Consider the following 7,220-nt stretch of genomic DNA (forward strand, 5'->3'; position numbering starts at 1 on the left):
CAGATGCAAATTATGCAGGTTACAAAATAGACAGGAAAAGTACAACTGGCACCTGTCAATTTCTAGGGAATAAGCTTGTGTCATGGTTCAACAAGAAGCAAAATTCTGTTTCTACATCAACAGTTGAAGCTGAATACATTGCTGCTGGTAGTTGCTGTGCACAAATACTATGGATGAGGAATCAACTATTTGACTATGGACTAACTGTTGACAAAATTCCTATATTCTGTGACAACACAAGTGCCATTGCCATTACTGAAAATCCAGTGCAACATTCAAGAACCAAGCACATTGACATCAAGTACCACTTCATAAGGGAAAATGTGATGAAAGGTACAGTGGAACTTCATTTTGTTCCAAGTGAAAAGCAGATTGCAGACATATTTACCAAGCCACTTGATGAATCAACATTCACAAGATTAGTAAGTGAGCTAGGTATGCTTAATTATTCATAAATTTATGTCCTCATTATAATCTGCTTTGAAGCCTGAAATGAATTTGTTGCAAGAACAAAGTTGGCTTTAAGTAAAGATTATTCTATCAATGGATATTCCCTATCCGTTGAAAGGCAAAATTGTTCTATCAACGGATGTTCATTATCCGTTGAAAGACAAATACATTTCTGGTAATTTTATCCTTTAACGGATAAAAACAGTGTTAATCTTCAACGGATAACTATTTACCTCATCCGTTGAAGTGTCACATCAGTTACTTTAAGTGAGTCACAGCCGTTGATTCGTTTACTTAACCGTTGATACATATATACACAGTTGTATGTATTTGTAGTAAAGGCAGTTTTCAGAATTTCTACAGTTTTCTTTATTCTCAAACGGCTGTAATTTACTTAAAAGTATTATTTAATCATTCTATTTACGTTTTAATTCAAGAAAGTATAAAGGCCCCTTGAATTCTTATTTTCACTTTACGCTTTTTGGCTATTTTTACTCTCTTTCTCTCCCAAAACTCTCAATCTTTTCTCTACAACCTCTACTCACAACAATGGCACCAGTAGTCAAGATTATGTCCCAATCTGGATTTGTTTATGAAAAGAATAATTTTGTAGCTTTGGTGGAAAAGAATGAAGCCCACTCAGATTATCACAAGATGATGGATTTCATCAAGAACTGCAAACTAAGCTATGCAATGTTGGAAGCCCCAACTATCTATTGTGAGGTAATTGAAGAGATTTGGACAACTGCAGAGTTCAATTCCACAGATATGACCATTGCTTTCTCTCTCAAAGGTAAAGATTACTGTATTAACTGTGATGATATACAGTCTTGCTTTAAGCTACCTGAGAATAATGCCATGACACCACACACTGATAATGATGTATCTGCTATGTTAGATTCCACAGGCTATTCTTTTGATTCTGCTAGTTTAGGGAGCATTAGAAGAAAGGGCCTTAGGAAAGAATGGAGTTTTCTTGGAGATGCCTTTATCAAGGTTTTCTCTGGGAAGATTAGCAATTTTGATGCCATAACTTCACCTCTTGTTAATATGCTCTATATGCTAGTTTCTGATAGGTACTTTAATTTTAGCAACTATGTCATGCTAGAATTAGGTTCCAGGTTAGGTAACAAAGCTAATAGACCTCATAACATCTACTATGCTAGATTCTTTATGTTATTGGCTAACCATGTTGCTGAAGGTTTGGTCATAACTAATGAGAGCAATAAACTCAAATGCTGGGCACAAGAGAAAAGGGTCCTTGCAGACCTTGTGAGAATTAACCTCAACAGCCAGGTGTCATTGGTATATTTGCCAATAATGAATGCACCTCAGGTAAGGGAGGTAAATACTTCTGCAACTCCTACTTCTTCCAACCCCATTGTTTCTTTGTCTTCTAGTGTGGCAATGGAATCTGTGTCCTTGTCCCAACAGATTCCTACCAAAGCCACCAAAACTAAAATTCCAAAACACAAGTCAAAGAAAACTACCTCTGTTGTTTCTCAAAAGACAACAGTTGTAACAACTACCATAAATCCTGAAGGGAGTGAACAGGGTGTGAGTGGTGAGGGGAGGGGTGAACATCAAGAAACCCCCCAGGATAAGGTGGGAGAGGTGAGTGGTACCCTAGCCAGCCAAGCCACAGTTTCTCAAAAGACTGTGATGGTTCAAAAGGAGTCAAACACATCCCTAGTTGTATCCTCCCAAAAGGATGCAACTATTGAAAATAGTCCCCAACCAGGGACACAGAACAAAAGAGGGAGGGACACTGAAGCCACACATTCACCTATCAAAGCCTTTTCAAGAAGAAAGAAGGCTAAAACCCTAGTTTCAACACAGGGGGCACAAACTGCACAGATACATCCACCTGTATCTTTGCCTTCTCAAATTCAGCTTGATGTGGCTCCAGCAAATGTGGAGTCACATCCCCATTCTCTCATAATAGACACACATCAATCACCAAATTCTCCATCACCATCTCTGGATGTGGATATGATATTCACATCAATTCCTGATTCTCCCTCTTAAAACTCAAGGAGGAGCCCCACTCAAATCCTGGTGATCATCATCTTTTAGATGATTTGTTGGATCATCAGCCAATTCTTTCAGACTTAGTTGAAGAATCTGTGTCACCTCACTTAAAATCAATTCACACAGATTCAACAATTATGTCACTTTCAATATCTACATCTTTTCCTTCTTCAACGGATATCTCTCATCCGTTGACAAGTGGTTGTTCTTCGCGGATAAGCTTTACAGCAGTTATCCGTTGATATTATCAGTTCCTACTTCAACGGATACTCCCTATCCGTTGATGGTCTCTACACATATAACTGAATCTATTTCAAGTGTAGAAGACATGGTTACTGTACAATCACTTCTAGGATTGAGGGAAAGGAGTGATAATTTGAGTGAGAGGCTGGGTTGCTCCCAAGAAAAAGGAGAGGTTGAGAGTCAAAATATGCATGCTATTTCTTCCAGCATGGCAAAAGTGAGTGAGAGGAGTGCCACCTTAGTAGGTGAGGGTGAGGGTGTGAGGGTGTGTGTGAGCCAGGGGGAGCCCCTGATGCAAGAATATAGAGAAAATGAGAGAAAAGCAGGTACATAAGCTATAAGGGTGGATCCAGCCATTGCTAGTGAGTCAATGATTGTGGATGATGCTGAAAAGGGAAGACAATTTCAACAACATTACAAAGCTGAAATTGATAACATTTCCTTGGATGCTGACACTTTTACTCATCCTGTTTCAGCCTATCAACTATTGGCTGCTCAGGGCAATGTGGAGGCAGAGCAGACTTTGAACATAGTGCACACTTCAGAATCTCTTCAAAGAGATAAAGCTGCTGTTAATAGGATGCCTTCTCAAGCTGGTGAGCCATCTGAAGAATTTGAAGTAAATTCTAATGATGATGACTCTATTTCTTTGGATGGAAGCATGAACTTAGGGGGAGATGCAGGCCCAAGTTCTGTTCCAACTCTACCTGAATGGGCATGGACAAAGAAATCTACACCAGGACAATTTGGTGTAGCTTTGGTCAAGCAGGTTATGGTTATTCAAAAGGCCCTTCAGGACACTTCAGATGCTGGTACCAAGGCTATTCTTCAAGCTCATCTAGACTCTCTGCATCTCTTGTAGTTGCAGCACATCAGACAGAATTTGAGTGTGGATGAACTCAAAAAGGATATTGTTGACTTGAAATCCTACAATTCTGAGAAGTTGGATTCAGTCATGCCTTATGGTACAATGCAAGATTTGTTGCTGAGATTGAGGAGAGAATCTGATGCTGACAAGAGGCTGGCCAAGTTGGAAAACAGAGTTCAAGTCATTGAAAACTCTGTGGTTACCATTCTTCAAAATCAACAATCTCAGACAAGTCTACTATTACAGCTGGCAAAAGCACAAGGCTTGACCCCTACCCTTGATGATAACAAAAAGGGGGAGAATAAAGGGGAAAGGGAAGGAGAGCCATCAACAAAAGTTCAAATATCTAAAGTGCTAGTTCCTGCCATCACCACTTCTCCAACACTTCAAATCAAAGGAAAGCTTGATGGAATTGATCTAATCCAGATAACAGCAGCTGAGATGAAAGTCAAAGAGCAAAGGAGGAAAATTGATGAAAGGATGCAACAAATTTTTGGTTTTACAACTTCAAAATCACAATCTGTGAAAGATAGCACAAAGGTGGAGCCAATCATTATGGAGCTCAAGGCAGTAAGGAGGAATAAGGTTGGAGAGACTTCTTCCAAGAATCTGAAACATATGGTTCTCAAGCCCAACAACAGATCCAACAAGGTCTCTACAAAGAACCCTCTAAGCCTTGCTCAGTTGAAAGGAGTGGATTTTCCTCTTCCAAAGCCTGATGAAGATAAGGTTTTGGGTGGTAATATCATGAAGCACAAGGAGACCAAGGATGTGATTGAAAGAATGAACATGGCTATTATCTTTAGAAAGGGAAAGAGTATTTGTGTGATACAAGGACATCTCAAATTCTCAATATCCAAGAGGGAAGAAGCCAGAAGGTTGAAAGAAGAAGCTAAAAAGCTAAAGGCTGACAAAAGAGCACAAGCAAAGCTTGAAAAACAGCTAAAGTCAAGTCAAGCTGAAGAAAAGAAAGAAATTGAAGACAAGGGTGAAGATGTAGGTATGAGGAACATGTTTAGTGATGATGTGGAAGAAAGAAGTAAGGAAAGAAAGGAATGGCAGAAAGGGAACAGAAAGAAGGCCAATGCAAAAAGGAAGATTGTAGATGAAACTGAAGAAACCCAATCAAAATCCAAACCACTACCTTCTATTCCTGAACCCATTGTGCCTGACCCCTTCATAAACATCCACGGTGAAACAATCACTCCTAAGGAGGAACCAATTGATTGGGACACCATCAAATTGCCCACTTTCTTAACCACTTCTCCACCATCAAAGAAACAGAAAAGAAAAATCAAATCAACACCTCCTCTAACCTCAATCAAATTCACTCAAAAGCCTAAGCCACAAGCCTCAAAGGATGATTATGTTCACATTTGTGACATAAAGGAATTTACAGACATTGAACTCTATCTGGATGAGTTGGAGGAAGTAAGGGGAATAGATGCCTACAGACAGCTTCCAGAAAGACTAGTGTTCAAATATAAAGGAAATGGGGAAAGGACTTGGCCTCTTTACAGATGTCTGAATAAAGGCTATTCTACCTTGATTAGAGTCTACTCAGCTATAAAAAGGGATTCTGGCTTTACCAGGACTGCCAAAACTGAGATTCTCAACAAGATTGTCAGCAGAAGGAAAACTTGGTGGGAGCCCAATGCCTTGCCTAGAACATTACTCATCCCAGAGCGAGGAATTACAGTTCATAAATCACCTCATTGGTTGATGGAGTTCAGAGACAATAAAGGAGTCAGAAGATTTTTCAGACTTGAAGATCAGCTCAAGATTGCCAGTAATGAAACTCTCAAGGATATGAAATCTAAGTTGGACATCAATGAAGAAGATGAAGCTGAATTCTACAGATAACACCAACTCCAAATAGAGGAGAATGACAGGAGGCTAGGGAAGAAAACAAGGGATCAAAGGAAAAGAAATTAATCTGCTCAGGCTAAAGGAGCACCCTTGGAAACAATGTAATTCTTCAATTCTATCTCAGTATACACACTTTTGTAGCACTTTTGAATTTCTACTTTATTTCAGTTCATATGTTTGTTAAGTGTTCTGTTATCATCACGTTAAACCCAAATTTATGCCTACAGTTCTAGTAGACATAAATAGGGGGAGATTGTTAGGAATATGTGTATTAGTTTGATGATAAGTTAAACAAGACACTTAAGTAGAAATCTAGTGTTTGTAGCCTCAACGGATAAGACCATTTTGGCTATCCGTTGAAGGAGTAGCTTTACTTAGAAATAAGTTTAGTATTGTAGCACATTTCATTCTCTGTATTTAAGTTGTAATTCTTAAATGTTGTGGGAAATTATCAGTCATGTTGACTACTAGTAGATATGCAAATAGGAAGGCTAATTGTAAATATGTCATGCCTTATAATTTTGTATAAGTGAAGTAGTATCAACCGATATTAAAGGTCTTCAACGGATGAGAAACAAAGCTTCAATGGATGTCTCTAAAGCTTCAACGTATAACATCCATCAACGGATGAGTGCTTCAATGGATAAAGTTTCAACTGCTAATGCATCAACGGATAAAGCTTCAACGGATAAAGCTTCAACGGATAAAGCATCAACGGATGAAAGCTTCAACGGATGCTTAGTTCAATAGCAGTTGATAGTGACAATTCATAAACTGACAGAGGCACATGGGTTGACAGAGATAAACTGGAATGTGGCAGCCTCTAGGAGGAATCAAGAAAATGCAGCATTTCCATTCTGGTGCAAACAAGGAAGTATTCAAAGATTCACAGCTAAACCTAAATTGCATTGGATAGAGAAATGAAGAAGAAACATGTGAAGAATCTTTTAATTATATTTTACAGTTTTGTCTTCACTTGTAAACTTGGTGATATATAAACCAAGTAGCAGCTAGTAATTAGATTGTGAATTTTCCAGAGCTGTTTAGAAAAATCCTGAGAGAAAATCATCTAGTTTGTACTAGGACGCAGCTGTGATTTAATTCTTTGAATCACAGATTTTCTGAAATAACACATCTCTGGTGGAACAACAAATCCACCAGAAAAGTTTTTAAGTTCTTTGTGTTCTTTACATTTGTGTTTGAATATATATCTGTCTGTATTAGCTTCAAGCAATTCACACACATTTGTTCATTAAAATACTTAGCCTTGATAACTGCTCGAAACTTGAAAAAGTTTTGAGACTTACATTCAACCCCCCTTCTGTAAATCTCATTGTTAGTCCACTGGGAATAACACCATTTCTCTGATTAGATGCATCTAATACAAGAATCTATATTATATTTATTAATAAGCGAAATCATGTATAATTGGGTACTAAAAGTATCAAAATACCAAATTTTGGTACTTACTTGTGACATAAGTTGACTTATATTCTCAATAAACTTTGTTTTTAACACAGATCGACTTCTATTCTTTGTAAATTTTATTTTCTTTTTAGTTACTGTTCATCCAATAACTTTTATTCTCAATAACTTAAAATTTTATTAAGTTACGTTTAATTAAGTAAAATAACTTATATTTATTTTTAATTTTAGAAAAACTACAAACTACTAAGTAAACTACTAACACGAATTGACTTATATTCTCTGTAAACTTTATTTATTTATAAATTATATTAAATATTTATTAAGTTACGTT

This window comes from Apium graveolens, chromosome 7, assembly GCF_009905375.1.
Source record: "Apium graveolens cultivar Ventura chromosome 7, ASM990537v1, whole genome shotgun sequence".
NCBI lineage: Eukaryota > Viridiplantae > Streptophyta > Magnoliopsida > Apiales > Apiaceae > Apium > Apium graveolens.